The sequence below is a fragment of the Rattus rattus genome, chromosome X (genome assembly GCF_011064425.1).
Source record: "Rattus rattus isolate New Zealand chromosome X, Rrattus_CSIRO_v1, whole genome shotgun sequence".
NCBI classification, from domain to species: domain Eukaryota; kingdom Metazoa; phylum Chordata; class Mammalia; order Rodentia; family Muridae; genus Rattus; species Rattus rattus.
In genome coordinates this window covers 109,809,423-109,824,833 of record NC_046172.1, presented here as the reverse complement: position 1 = coordinate 109,824,833, position 15,411 = coordinate 109,809,423, and the positions used below count along the sequence as shown (strand labels likewise).

At 40.4% G+C, this 15,411-nt stretch overlaps 1 long non-coding RNA gene across 1 annotated transcript; it reads right to left on the bottom strand.

Annotated features, from left to right (window-relative positions):
* Nucleotides 1-7,029: 7,029 nt before the first annotated feature.
* LOC116888473 lies at nt 7,030-14,034 on the bottom strand. The gene is made up of 3 exons (XR_004386315.1): nt 13,782-14,034; nt 8,844-8,890; nt 7,030-7,131 (listed from the first exon to the last, which is right to left on the bottom strand). It is a non-coding gene; the product is annotated as an uncharacterized LOC116888473 (long non-coding RNA).
* Nucleotides 14,035-15,411: the final 1,377 nt, after the last annotated feature.

The following is a 15,411-nucleotide window of genomic DNA, read 5'->3' as shown; positions in this document are numbered from 1 at the left end:
TATCTCTCCAACAAAGATCAACTCATCATCATCATCATCATCTTATTTTGACTCTTCTATCTACGTTGTTCAACTCTTCTTCTTCACATTCCATGATAAGTTCAGCTATTTTTGATTTATCTAGTTTCCAAGAAGAGAGAAAAAAACCCTTATATATTTTTCTTGTATTTTTATTAAATTGGTTGTTTCTTACATTTCCAAAATGTTATTCCTTTTCCCAGTTTCCTATCCCATCAGCCCCCTAACTCCTCCCCCTCCCCTTCTATATGGGTGTTCCCTCATCCACCTCCCATTACCGCCCCCCAATACACTGGAGTCCAACCTGGCAGGACCAAGGGCTTCCTTCCACTGGTGCCCCTACAAGGCTATTCTGCTACCTATGCAGTTGGAGCCCAGGAAGAATCCTTATATTTAAAAGGAAAAAACTACTTATTTGTGATAGAAAGCAATTAAAGATCAACTTTAATAATCCTAAAGGAAGCTACTGAATAACTACATAACAACTATGAATTGATAGTCAGGTGGTATATCATATAGAAAGAATAAACTGAGAAAACAAATCCTCAGTGCAATGGTATACTCCTGAAACCCTACCTACCATTCATTCAGGAGGTTGAAGTAGCAGGTGACATTTTTGAGGACAATTGCTCACACATGAAGCCCTATCTTGAAACAAAACGAAATCAAAATTGACTAGGTAGCTGAAGATTGGGACAGCAGTTGAGTTACAGTGAGTCAAATTTTTTTTTTTTAGGTTTTTGATATGTTTTGTTTGCATGTATTTATGCTCCATATGTATGCAATGCTTGCAGAGGCCAGAAGAGGGGTGGATTATCTGGAATGGGATTTACAGACAATAGTAGTTGGCAGCCAAGTGGGTTGTGGGAACCAAACTGGAGTCCTCTGAAAAATAAATAGTGCCCTTAACTGCTGAGCCATCTCTCTAACCCCAGGTAACAAAAATTTAGATAAAAAATCTAGTCAAACTAAGTTTATGCTATATGACTAGATATAATTATATATGTACAAAAAGGAGAGTATAATCATTACCTGAAAACAAAAAAGCCACACTTGTATTTTAGAAAAGGAAATAAACCAAAATATAAGTGGTAATTATATTGAAGGAGGAAAACTGCATATTAAGGTACAGAATGAAAACACTTCCACTCCCCAAGATACTAGGGATAGTAATAGGGGAAAATAGAAAACATCCCATTCTAGTTTCTCATCTGAAGAAATTAAACAAAGAATGTACTGCAAATACTACCAGTTCTGAATAATCACAGATCATAACAAACACAATTATTTTAAAATCTAAGAATAAATAAAAGTAGCAAAAATAGATATGGACAACTAGTAGCAACAAAAATTTGAGGAAAGCCCTCTGCTGTGAAATATCAAAGCAATAGGACAAGATTAAAAAGACCTTAATCAAAACAGATAATAAAAAGGATAAGAGAAATTAAAAACAATATGATGAGATTCTTTTTAGAGAAATTTGACAAAAATGTAATAATAAGGGCTAGAGATGGCTCAGTGGGTACAGCCTTGCCCCAGCCCTAATGACCTGAGTTTGGAATTCCTTGATCATGCCATGGAAAAGTGGAAGGAAGGGCTCACAAAAAGTTATCCTCTGACCTCCACATGTGTGCACACACATAGTATACATACATAGCATAACAATAAAAATAAAATTTAAATATACAAACAATAACATTAAAAAAATGATAAACAAATCAGGTGATACTAACTAAAATGTATCCTAAAAGCAAAAGTTGAGTGTATGTGAGAGTGAAACACACACACACACACACACACACACACACACACACACACGAACACAAATGATACATTTTTTTCTGCTATGAATTTTTTATTGGATATTTTTATTTATATTTAATTGCATGTTTTATTTACATTTTAAAAGTTATCCTTCCTGGTTTTCCCTCCAGAATCCTCCTATCTCATCTCCCTCCCCTGATTCTGTGAGGGTGCTCCTCACCCTCACCCACTCACTCCCACCTCCCTGCCCTGACATTTCCCCTTGGCTACTGGGGACCAAGGGCCTCCTCTCACTGATGCCCAACAAGGCCATCCTACATATGCAGCTGGAGCCATAGGTCCATACCTGTGTACTCTTTGGATGGTGGTTTAGGCCCTGGGAGCTCTGGGGGGTGTGGTTGGTTGATATTGTTCTTCTTCTTCTTTTTTATTATTAACTTGAGGTTTTCTTATTTACATTTGAATGTTATTCCCTTTGCCGGTTTCCGGGCAACCATCCCCCTCCCCCCTCCCCCTCTTTATGGTTGTTCCCCTCCCCATCCTCCCCACCTTGCCGCCCTCCCCCCAATAATCTAGTTCACTGGTGGTTCAGTCTTGTTGGGACCAAGGGCTTCCTTCCCTGGTGCTCTTACTAGGATTATTCATTGCCACCACGAGGTCCAGAGTCCCAGGGATCAGTCCATTATAGTCTTTAGGTAGTGGCTTAGTCCCTGGAAGCTCTGGTTGCTTGGCATTGTTGTTCATAAGGGGTCTTGCCCCTTCAAGCTCAGTTCTTTCTCTTATTCCTTCAACGGGGTCCTATTCTCAGTTCAGTGGTTTGCTGCTGGCATTCGCCTCTGTATTTGCTGTATTCTGGCTGTGTCTCTCAGGAGAGAACTACATGTCGGCCTGCACTTCTTTGCTTCATCCATCTTGTCTAATTGGATGGCTGTATATGTATGGGCCACATGTGGGGCAGGCTCTGAATGGGTGTTCCTTCTGTTTCTGTTTTAATTCGCCTCTATTCCCTGCCAAGAGTAATTTTTGTCTCTTTTTAAAGAAGGAGTGAAGCATCTACATTTTGATCATCCGCTCTGAGTTTCATGTGTTCTATGCATCTAGGGTATCTGCCATTTGGGCTAATAGCCACTATTACGAGTGCATACCAGGTGTTTTTCTGTATTTGTGTTTCTCACCAGGATGATATTTTCTGTTCCAACCAACAAATGATACATTTTTAAAAATCAATTTTTCTTAAGACAAGAACTTAATATATAGTTTTTAGCTGATTTGGTATTTGATTTGTAGCCCATGTAATCCCTTGGTAATCCTTCTTTTGGCCTCCTAAATGTCAAGAGTTATATGTACCCCATGCTCAGTTAGAAACAAAAATGTAAAATTATTTTCCCAATTGCCCTGCTAGCCTTGTCCCACAATTCCTCACCTTCTCTATTTTTTCTTTATGTTTTATATATCCTTTTGCACACCTCCCTTTTCCATGTCCTTCTTTTTATCACCTATTTTTACCCTCTTAGTCTCCCTTTTTTATGATAGTCTTGGCTGGCCTAGCAACTGACTGGCTATGAAGACCAGGATTCCACTTGAACTCATACCCTTTCAACTCTCGTACCATTAAATTAATGAGATCCCCTGAATAAACCTGCCTCTGCCTGCTGATTAGTGTTGAGTTCCTGGGGTGTTTTGATCTTCACCATCAGGATATTCTAATTTTTTTAAAGTTGTTTTTTGTTTAATGATTACTTAATAAAAACCAATGACAGCCAATAATACCAACAACCGACCATGTCTTCAGGGGGCCTACTATTCATATACCCTTTAAAATGTCCCCAGGATTCCAAGTGGCACACCATTGCAGAAACTATCTGCTGTTGCCAAAATCACACCCCTGCTAGAGCACATGATAAATCATAGTCAGCTGCTATGGATAATCTGAAGCAGCCCCACATCCCACACCTGAGATTACAACGATAACATATTCTTATATTTCTATGTTTTAAAAAAAGCCAAAATTCCAAAATTGTCATGCATCTGCCCCTGGAGCAGTGGGATTAAGCAGTGTACGTGTCCTCTAATTATTTTTAGTTGGGGGTTATGTATAAGATCATGAGCAACTTATGGAGGGTGGCTTTACTATTGAAGAAAAAGTCTCTCTGTCTACCAAGTAGTCTCATTAGCCCATCCCTCCATGCAAAAGTTTTCTTCTGTTTGAAGACATACATGAACTTTTCCCCCAGAAACAACTGCTTATAAGTCTTAAAGAGGGTTGGGGCCCCTGAACTTGTCCCCATTAATCGCCACAAATCCCTGCCAGATCTATGTTCTCTGGAGCTCATTCCCTAGTGATTACTATCTATAAAGCCTTGGGAGGGGTGAGACCCACTTCTTGGCAACCTTAACTGTGCAACTGTTAACTGTCTATGATTCCTTGGTGTAGTGCAGTGCTTCATGAACCCTCCTCTTAGGAACTGTTACCTGAGCCCCTCTTTGGTCAACCCTTTTTGTTTTACATTTATTTTTGAGGGCATTCTCTGTAGTAACAGTTTTTAGAATTTTCAATTTTTGTTTTTTAAAAACAAGGAAATTGGGGTTGGGGATTTAGCTCAGTGGTAGAGCGCTGTCTAAGAAAACCAAGGGCCCTGTCTGGGTCCCCAGCTCCAAAAAAAAAAAAAAAAAAAAGAAAAAGAAAAAGAAAGAACCAAACAAGGAAATATGGGGGCTGGAGAGATGGCTCAGCAGTTAAGAGTACTGGGTGCTCTTCCAGAGATTTCATTTCAATTTCCAGCAACCACATGGTGGCTCACAACCATTTGTAATGGGATCTGATGCCCTTTCTGGTGTGGGCCCACAGTGACAGTAAAATTACATACATAAAAATAAATAAATCTTAAAAAAGCCAAGAAATATAAGAATACATTTGTTTTAATCCCAGGTATAGGGCTTTCTTCAATCGTCCACAGCAGTTGACTATGACTTGCCCCATGCTCAGCAGAAGCATGGCTTTCCCAGCTGCCGGCCAATTTCTGCAACTGTATGATGTTTGGGATTCTGGAAACTTTTCAGAGGAGCCCAGATAAATGGGGTGGGTGCTTGTTGATCGTTTAGGGAGGTTGGTTGCAATTTGTTAGTATCCGTGGTCAAAGAAAAAAAAACAGGGCTGGAGAGATGGCTCAGCGGTTAAGAGCACCTGGTTACTCTTCCAGAGATCCTGAGTTCAATTCCCAGTAACCACATGGTATTTACAACCACCTGTAAAGAGATCCCGATGCCCTTCTTGGTGTGTCTGAAGACAGCCAGTGTACTTATATATAATAAAATGAATAAATCTTAAAAAAAATACAAAAAAAAACAAAAGAAAAAAATTATATTCAAGGATTTTTCTAATTCCTTTCTGCCCTCTATCTTTGTTTCTTTCCTTTCTAGTGTTTGGGAGTGAAACCAGGGGGTTAAAGGGTGGGGAAAATAAGAACCCACAAAGTAGCAAAGACCAGCTACAATTCTCATTCTATCATGAGGGTCCAATGGATTGAACTCAAGTCACCAGGCTTGGTACCACTGGAGTCATCTCACAATCTCAGTCCCATCATTTGTTAAATGCCTATAAATCCTTGGGGAGGATATGGCTCATGAATCCCCTTCTAGTAAATCTGCTAGCTCTATCTAAAACCTTGAGTAGAAAGGGAGTCTCAAGCCTTTTTCCCATTCTATGAAGAAAAGTCAAACTTGTATAGGTCTCCTTCAGGTAATCATAGCTGCTGACAGTTCAAGAAGGAAAAGGCTGTAATTCCCAGATGTCAGGAGTCTTCATAGGAGAAGCTAATAACTAGCAGGTGATTTTCCTGAGATGAGTCTACCATGAATTATAATCCATGACAGATTTGCTCCAGTAGGCAAGGCCCATGAGAAATTCATTTTAGGAGAGTCCTGCTATTAATATGCTTTTCCTGTTATTAAACATATATAACAATCACTAGATATTAACACACTCTTTTGAGCAGATCTCTGTAGAACAATAAAGATGTACTATTGTCTTATAGTGATGCTATATAGACAAATAGATGACTTCTTAATTCTTAATGATGATCCAATAAGAATTGCTAAAATTTTATCAGTATTTATTAAGCTCTTTTATAGTGGGACTGCTATTAGGTCCTTTCTTATAGTCAAAACTGCAATAAGAATTCTGCAAGTCTCCTATAGGTTACCAGTTAATTGCCTCTTAGATAGTAAGCAGACATTCTACTACTTACAGCACATTTCAAGAGGTTGTAAAACAATTAACCAAAGGTCATAAAAGGGGAATGAATGATTTATTATAGTTGCTAAGACAAAAAAATAAAATATTGGCTGGGTTTATCTATACAAACCTTTACTAATAACTAAGTTATGTTTTTTAATTCTCCCTGAACCTGTGGAGCTGAGGCAGGTGATTAACGTTTAGCTAGATAATTACTCCTAATGATTATGCATGTAAACATTATCTGTTGTAAACTTCGTATTCGATTTATGGTTTGAATCTATGTGTAAGGTTGTGATGAACTTTTTACTATGTGATCATGTATTCTGAAAGATGTATAAGTGCCGAGGACAAGGAGAGGAGAGCAATTCTCCTTGTCCTGCATTTCTTAACATTTTCCTTATCCTGCTTTTTTGTAAGATTGACTCATCTCCCTTTTTCTTAGACATACCCTTAATTCCCAATTTTCTTAGAAGTCCCTTTCCCCCTTCCTTTTTCTTAGAAAACCTTCCTAGGAAACTTTTTTAGAACTTAGAAAATAAACACTAAAAATCATTCTTTTTCAAAGTGTCCCTTTTCCTTTCTGCAACTTTAACTAGCAGGCTCAGTTAGGAGTTGGTGCAGTTTCTGTGGAGATAGAACAAAGGCTGTAGCTTTTAGGCTATAGGATGCAATTGCCCAATCCTCAGGCAAGAAAGTTTCTAGGACCTTTTAGAAGTTTTATCAACAAGCATTGGTAGGCAGTTAGAGAGCCAAAAATGTTGGAGGCCATAAGTCTTAAAGCTACACCTGAGTCTGACTCTGTGACTCATTTCAACATGCTCCAGGCCAGGAGACTGCCAGCACTCAGAGGACATAGTGTTCCACAACACTCTGTTAATTGTAAATGATGTTAAGGTATATCTTAGTATACATGAGTCCCTATAACCAAAAAAAAAAAAAAAAAAAAAAAAAAAAAAAAAAAAAAAAAAAAAAAAAAAAAAAAAAAAGAAAGAAAGAAAAGAGGAGGATACTACCACCAAGTCTGTCCACCTGGATTTCAGTACCAGCACCTAAATAGTAGGAGATAAATGATTCTCAGAACGTGTCCTCTGACCTCCTCATATGCCACATGCCTGCACACAAACACACACGTGCACACATAAGCACACGTTCACTAAATAAAAGGGTGATGGGGGAGATGGAAGGCAGTCAAATGAAAGTGCTCAGCGGATACAGCACTTACTATGTAAGCATGAGGATAAAGGTTCAGATCCCAGAGCCCACAAAAAAGCTGGGAAGATGAGCTGGAAAGATGGTTCATCAGTTGAGAGCACTTGTTGCTCTTCCAGAGGCCTTCACCAGTTAATAGGCACCCATATGGTACCTAAGATTCATCTGTAATCAGTAGTTCACTGCTTTCAAAATGGCAACAGGTACATATGTGGCAGGCAAGATATACATGGGGCAAAAACATCCATACACATAAAAATAAAATGTTTTTTTAAAGGAAAAATGTTGAGCATATATGGCAGCCGCCTGTAATTCCCAAAATGTTATGTGAGGATCTTCTGTTAAACATTATAAAAATATAATTCAGAGTTTCAATCTTACATTCAATGTGTTTTTTCTACCTCTAATCAATTAATTCTTCTACCTAGAATCATTTATTTTATTATCAGAAATTCAAGATTTTAATATGACAGCTCAAACTTTTTCACTATTTTTAATGTGCATTTTTTTTTTTTCTTTTTTTTTTTTTTTTCCGGGTTGGGGACTGAACCCCAGACCTTGTGCTTCCTAGGCGTTACAAATTCCCATCGCTGAGCCAATTTTAATGCATCTTAACTTATTAATGCCAATATCAGAGGGAAGGACATATTATTTCTACTTTGTTTACTGCATATAAATCAGGCATTAATCTGTGCTAAGAACGACAGGTTTAGTATGAAATACAACTTGTGTTTATCGATAGTTTTAAAAAGTCACTTGTTCATACATATGATTTCTATCTTACATTTTTGTGTATGTGTGATTTATGTGCAGATGTGTGTGCTCATAAGAACCAGAGGAAAAACTCTCTCACTCTCTACTGTATTCTCTTGAGAAAGGATTTCTCGCTGAATGTGGAGCTAGGCTGGCTACCAATAATTCACTTTTCCCTGGCCCCTTTGTCAAATGCTAGGATTGCAGATGGAAACAGCCACACCTAGCTTTTTACACCAGTGCTGAGGATTTGAACTAAGAGTCTCATGCTAGTGCAGCAAGCAAGCAGTTAGCCAGTGAGTCAACTTCTTTGCCCATTTATTCATATTTTTTGTAGATCATTCACTTTTCATTATATTTATAACTTTAATCTAAGTAAATCTAAGTAAAAAGTAAATGTACTCACCTCTCAGTAAATCTATTGAAAAAAAGGTTATCAGTATAAATGCCATTCATGGGTTGTCAAGATGGCTCAGCCAGCAAAAGGCATTTGCCACTAAGACTGATGATATAAGTTTAATACCCAGCATCCAAGATGTAGAAGGAAAACCACCCCCAAGCTGTTCTCTGCACACACATGCATATACACACACAAACAGGTAAGTAAGTAAATAAATAGATGTAATTTTAAAAATCCGGGCTGCAGAGATGGCTCAGTGGTTAAGAGCACCGACTGCTCTTTCAGAGGTCCTGAGTTCAAATCCCAGCAACCACATGGTGGCTCACAACCATCTGTAATGGAATCCGATGCCCTCTTCTGGTGTGTCAGAAGACAGCTACAGTGTACTCATATACAAAATATTAAATAAATCTTTAAAAAAAATCCATATATGCTAGTATCAAAAGCAGAAATGATACTTACTTTTTTCTTGAAGAGAGTTGTCTTTATCCATAAAATTGAAGAATCAACTAAAAACAAGCAAGATGCCAATTAATTTTATGAGTTCAAAATAATACTAAATACTGAAACATGAAATTTGAGTCAGAAATCTTTGAATCTAATTTCAATCTTAAGCAAACTTACCATATGACTCCTGAAAAGGTAACAGGCTAGGACTTTGTTTTCCATCTTATAAACATCATGCTGGTAGAGCTTCTTACTAATACAGGCACTTGTTGCCAAGTCTGAAAACATCACTTTAAGAAAGAACCAACTTCTGCAAGTTGTCCTCTGATGTGTGCAAGCATGCACATACCCATACACATGTGTATACACACACACACACACACACACACACACACACACAAAATCATTTTGATATCTTTGAACTCAAAAGTTGAAGCCTTATCATATTAACCTATGTTGGTTTTCATATTTCTTATATTTTCATGTTGTGATTTTGCATCTACTAGGGTCAGGGTTGTTTTTTCACCTGGTGTTGTGTGGAGATCTTGGGAGTGATTGGGGTGTGTGTGTGTGTGTGTGTGTGTGTGTGTGTGTGTGTGTGTGTTAATTAAATAAAAGTGATAGTGGACTGGGGAGATAGTTCTTTTCTGTATAGTCCTTGCCCTTCAAGTATGGGACCTGAGTCTTATCACCAGAACCAACAGCATAAAAACATGCACTTGTAATTCCAGAGCTGAGGAGGCAGAGTCAGGAGGACTCCTGGAGCTTGTTGTCCAACCAGTCTCTCCTAGTTGGTGACCTTGTTTCAAGGAGGTAGATGGAATTTCTGAGGATGACACCTGAGGTTGGCCTGTGACTTTCACAAGCATCCACATATATACATTCACAGGTGCACCTGTACACACAAATACAATGCATAATAAAAATTAAAATAAAATATGTAACACTAGGGGCTGGAGAGATGGTTCATCGGTTAATGGTTAAGAGCACTGGCTGTTCTTCCAAATGTACTGAGTTTAATTACCACCAATCATGTAGTGGGTGGTTTACAACCATCTATAAAGGAATCTGATGCTCTCTTCTGGTATGCAGGCGTACATGCAGATAGGGCACTCATATACATAAAACAAATAAATCTTAAAAAAAAAAAAAGAAAAACCACAAAACAACATCCAGGCAAGGCTGCTTATAGCTGTATTCCCAACCGCAAATGGAGACTGTTTATAGGCATTTAAGATTTTATTTTTGTGGTGTTGGTGATCAAATTTAAGGCTTTATATGGGCTAAGCTAGTGCTTTTCCATAAGCAACTTATTCCAGCCCTAATTTGGACCTTTAAAAACAGGTGTTACATTAAGATAATAAAAAATTTGAGGGCTGGAGAGATGGCTCAGTGGTTAAGAGCACTGACTGCTCTTCCAGAGGTCCTGAGTTCAAATCCCAGCAACCACATGGTGGCTCACAACCATGTGTAATGAGATCTGATGCCCTCTTCTGGTGTGTCTGAAGATAGCTACAGTGCGCTTACATTAAAAATAAAAAATAAACAAATAAATCTTTAAAAAAAAGGGGGGGTTGGGGATTTATCTCAATGGTAGAGCGCTTGCCTAGCAAGCGCAAGGCCCTGGGTTCGGTCCCTGGCTCCGAAAAAAAAAATAAAAGAAAAAAATTTGAATAGCTTCATTAAAAGGAATTTCAGTTTAAATTATATCTTCAGCTCTCATACACACACCATATAGTCTACAATTTCTACCTCCTCCCCCAAATAATCTTGGTTATAGCTAGATGTGGTGGCATTTATGTGTAATCCCAGAACCTGAGAGGGTGGGGCAGGAGAATCATGAATTACAGGCTTGGCTATGCTACATAGGAAGGTTCAGGGTTAGCAGTGAAACCCTGGCTTGGGAAATCAAGAGCTAGTTTGTAGCTCAATAAGAGAATTTGCTCAGCATGCACAAGAGCCCAATACTTAGGATTGGGAGGAAAAAGGAGGCATCTCAGCTCCTAAAATGCATTAGTTAGGCTAGGCAGATGGCTCAGTAAGTAAAGAACCTGCCGCCAAACCTGATTATCTGAGTTCAATTCTTGGAGCTCACAAAATGGAAGGAGAGAACCAACTATGTAAGTTGTCCTTTAACCATTACGTGAATGCTCTGGCATTTGTGTATGCACCAGGCTGGCCTTAAACTTGCAATGATCTTCCTGCTTCTGCCTCCCAACTGCTAGGATCAAAGGTATGCACCATCATACCTTGATGCTTTTCATTTTTCTAGGTATAAAAAGAGTATCATGTCTAAATTGTTAGCACGTGTGAAAGTCAGAAAGACAACCTAAAGGAGTTGGTTCTCTCCTTCTACCATATGGGCCCCTGGGATTGAACTCAGGTTGTCAGGTTTGGTGGCAGCCATTATGTCACCTTCCTAGCTCCAGAAAGACAAAGTCCTCCCTGAAAGTAGAAAGAAAAAAATTATTCAGCTATAACTAGTATATACAAACTGACCCCTAGTACTTCAAAAAAAAAAAATTCTGCATGGTTCTAAATGTTCTCCTAGAAAAATAAAATAAATAAGTGGAAGAAAAGGAAGGCATAGAATTCTATATCTCTCCCCATAATAAAAAGGTAATGCTAAGTGGTGAAACATCGGTCTGAAAAGGCCAGCCTATATTGGAAATTTTAGCAAACTGGAGTCATGGGACTGAATAGGAAAAGCTGAAGTCGGGAATTCATTATCAGAACTCTTTCCAATACTCTTCTGCAGTTTTTCAACATTCTTAGATGTAGTATTATTCAAATACTAAAATGTACCAAAAAAGTCTTTTAAAAATGTTGAGACAAGGGGCTGGAGAGGATAAGAGCACTGACTGCTCTTCCAGAGTTCTGCGTTCAATTCCCAGCAGCCACATGGTGGCTCACAACCATCTGTAATGAGATCTGAGGCCCTCTTCTGGCCTGCAGGTATATATGCAGTCAGGATGCTAGATATATAATAACATAAATCTTAACAAAAGAAAAATGATTTTGAAAAATTATAGAGACAGGAAATGAATAACACTTCTTAAAAATTTTAGGTGAGCCTCCTTGCTTTTCTTTCTCTGGCACTTTGAGATGCCTATTAAAAATGAGGCATTATTTAACGAATTGAACCTTAGGTAAAAGCCAGAAGTCATTGGCTTAAGAACTGGTTTTAAGATGCACCTAACCCTCAAGAGACTGGAGGCCCCAGGGAGTGGGGAGGTCTAGTGGAGTGGGCGTGGGGGGAATGAGGACATCCTTGTGGAGATGGGGGGAGGAGGCTTGGTATGTGGAACAGTCAGAGGGTGGACCGGGAGGGGTATAAAATCTGGAGTGTAAAAATAGATTAAATAAATTTTAAAAAGAACTGGTTTTAAGGTGACAGGCATGAGGGCTCTTAGCTGGAATCCCTGTATTTTGGAGGCTGAGCCAGCAGGATCAGAAGTTCACAGATGGCCTCAGTTACATATCAAATATAAGGCCTGGGCTATATGGGACCTTCTCAAAGACAAAAACAAATAAACCAAAACAGCAAGAGTTCTGTGAGACTGGCCCAGCAAGTAATGGGGGGCTGCTCCTCAAATGACCAGAGATCCACCTGCGGGATCTATACAGTAGAAGGTAAGAAATTACAACTACCACGCTGTCGTCTGACCTTCAAACTATACACACGCGTGCCCGCACACACACACACACACACACACACACACACACACACACACACACACACACACACTGTAATTTTAAAAACCACCACAACTGGCTCTATTCACTGACCACATAACCTCTTGAAGCTATTTCTTCACCTTCAAAACAGTTCTCTAATACCTTACAACCCTGTGAAGTAGTGGCATCATGCAAGCATTCAAATGTTATCACAATTATTAAAGCAAAGGCACAGATTAGCTCCTTCACAGATAGAGTTTCTTCCTTTTAGTTCTTATTTTAAGATGGCTTGAATTATACTGTAACTCTTTAAGGCACCTCACAAACCTAGGGAACTTTTGTAGTTTAAAACTGGATTTATGTATCAAATATAGTTTTAGAGGCGCTAAAAGACACTGAAACTCATAATCCAACCTTCAAACAACAAAACGAAAAATTTTAGCTCATAGACTTTAAAAAAATTAGCTAATCCTCCCAAACAAAGAGAGGTCCTTGGATAAAGGTCTCCCACATTTGGAAGAAACTGGTTCACTTCACATTAAGACTTCTTCCTAAAAGAATTCAAACTTGAGGAGCATTGAAAGGAACTCCCATGTTTGCAGCAGGTTTTCCTCCTCCGAATGAAATGCTTTCCCCATTGCTTAAAAACGAAAAATCCTGCACAGCTCACTGATGGAAAATCGTTCATCTAAGTCCACGTCTCTCCCATCTGGGTTTTTTTTTTTTTTTATCTAGAATCTAGACTCTAGACAATAACCCGAAGAGAGCAAGATTTCTTTGACAGAGGAGGGCAGTCCCTTTGGGAAGAATCGGGGTACTAGCACAGGAAAACCGCTAGCAGTCCTGGGCAAGGGGTAGGGCAGAACTTAAGGGCCGCAGGAGCCCGAGGCTGGAAAGTTCGGCATGCCCATCAGCCTTTCCCAAGACTGAAGAGATCGGGGGACAGGAGGGTCCCGTCGCTATCCAATGTACAAAAGAGCAGCAGGAGCTGACTCCAGAAGCCAAGCCAGAGAGATATTGGGGGCCGGACTGCCTCCCAGGCCTGGGGAGCCCAAGCTACCGCCGACCGGGGCCCACGAGGCCACCCATGCACAGTCCAGGCCTGGGAGGCGGCCGCCGGCGATCGCCAGGAGCAGCCCAAGATTCGCGTTGCTCAGGCGACCTTCCCCTCCCGGTGGCCCGAAACAAGATGGTGGGCCACGCACGATCGGGCTTCGGGTCTCTACTATCCAGGGCACGGAAGCCCTGGGCGCGGATCGCGGCTACTTTGCTCACCTCTGAAGCGGGGAGGCGCGGAGTGGCTTACCCAGACCGCTGCAGGACGTCCGGAGCTCAGAGAAGGAGGAGGAGCAGCGGGTGGAAGAGAAGAAGGAAGGACAGGAGGAGGGGGAAAGAGGGGCGAGAAGAGGAGGAGGCGGAGCGAGAAGGGAGGGGCGCAGAAACACCGGTTGCCTGCCACTCAAATGGCGGCGGCGGTGACCACAGCAGGAACCCTGGAGACATCCAGCGCCAAATGAGCTACTGTTGCCAGAACACCCCAGAATATAACAGGACGCACTGCCTGATGGGAAAACCACCACCCCTCCACCCCCCACCCCCGAACGTGTACATCCGGGCGCCCTAGTAACTGCCCAGCTGGCCATTGATGAGTGCTAGCATGTGCACTGCCACGAGCAGCCTCGAAGGCCCTGACCCGGAGACTGGGATACTCGCCTTGGGAAAGCAGAACAGCACCATGAGAACCATCAGCCATGCTGCTGCTAACCCTGGGCGGTAACCCCAAAGCAGAGGTCCAGATTCTGTCTGAGCGCATGCGAATACAAAATCCGCGATCGCCCTGGGAATTAACATTAAAAGTACCAATTTTTAAAAACACCAGACTTGATATACCTTTCATGTTTTAACAGAAAAGACGAATTAAATCGACTTGTTTCAGTCATTGGCTGATGGTACCCACGGTTATTTTAAACACAAATTTGTTTTCCTCTTTTCACTCCTGTCATATAGTCTTGTAGTTATATAAACTGTTTTTTTTAATTTACAAGAAAAAACTTTCTAAAATACTGCTTACATAATAATTTTCTTTTTAAAAATTTTTGTTGTTATTTTGATTGTTTTATGGGGTTCGTTGTCAGTGGTAGTTGGTTTTGTTTTGGTTTGGTTTTTGTGTTCTGTTCTTGATTTGTTCGTTTGTTTTTGTTTCCCCTGACACGGGGTTTATCTGTGTAGCCCCAACTGTACTGGAACTTGCTATGTCCACCAGCCTGACCTCAATCAAAGATCTACCTGTCTTTGCTTCCAGAGTGCTAGGATTAAAGGCAGCTGACAACAGTCTGGCTCCCCACAGCCATTCTCACATATCAACTTTCTAAATCTTGTCTTTTAAACAGCGTTTCCTGTCGTCCCTACCTCCTTCTTTGGTGTGACTTAAAGATAGGACCTGCAACTCAAGTGATTCTGCTTTGGCACTTCCAAGCAAGTTAAATAAGAATCTGGGTGGGCTGCTCCAATGGTGGTATCCCACACTTTTTATCTGCGCTCACGAGGCAGAGGCAGAGGCAGGCAAATCTCTGAGTTGGAGGCCAACCTAGGCTATTATGGGAGTTCCAGGACAGCCACAGCTATACAGAGAAACACTGTCTCGAAAAGGCCAAAATAACATAAAAATCTGGGGCCTGTGAGATGGCTCAGTAGATGAAAGTCATCCCTGAGGCCCACATGGTAATGGTAGCATGCAGGGGAGAACAGAGTTCCTCAAATTATCTTCTGATCTCCACATACAAACCTTAGCATGAACATGAAACACACACACACACACACACACACACACACACACACACACACACACACACACACACACACACACCATACTAGGCTTCCTGTAGCAGAATTTTTAGCAGAACCA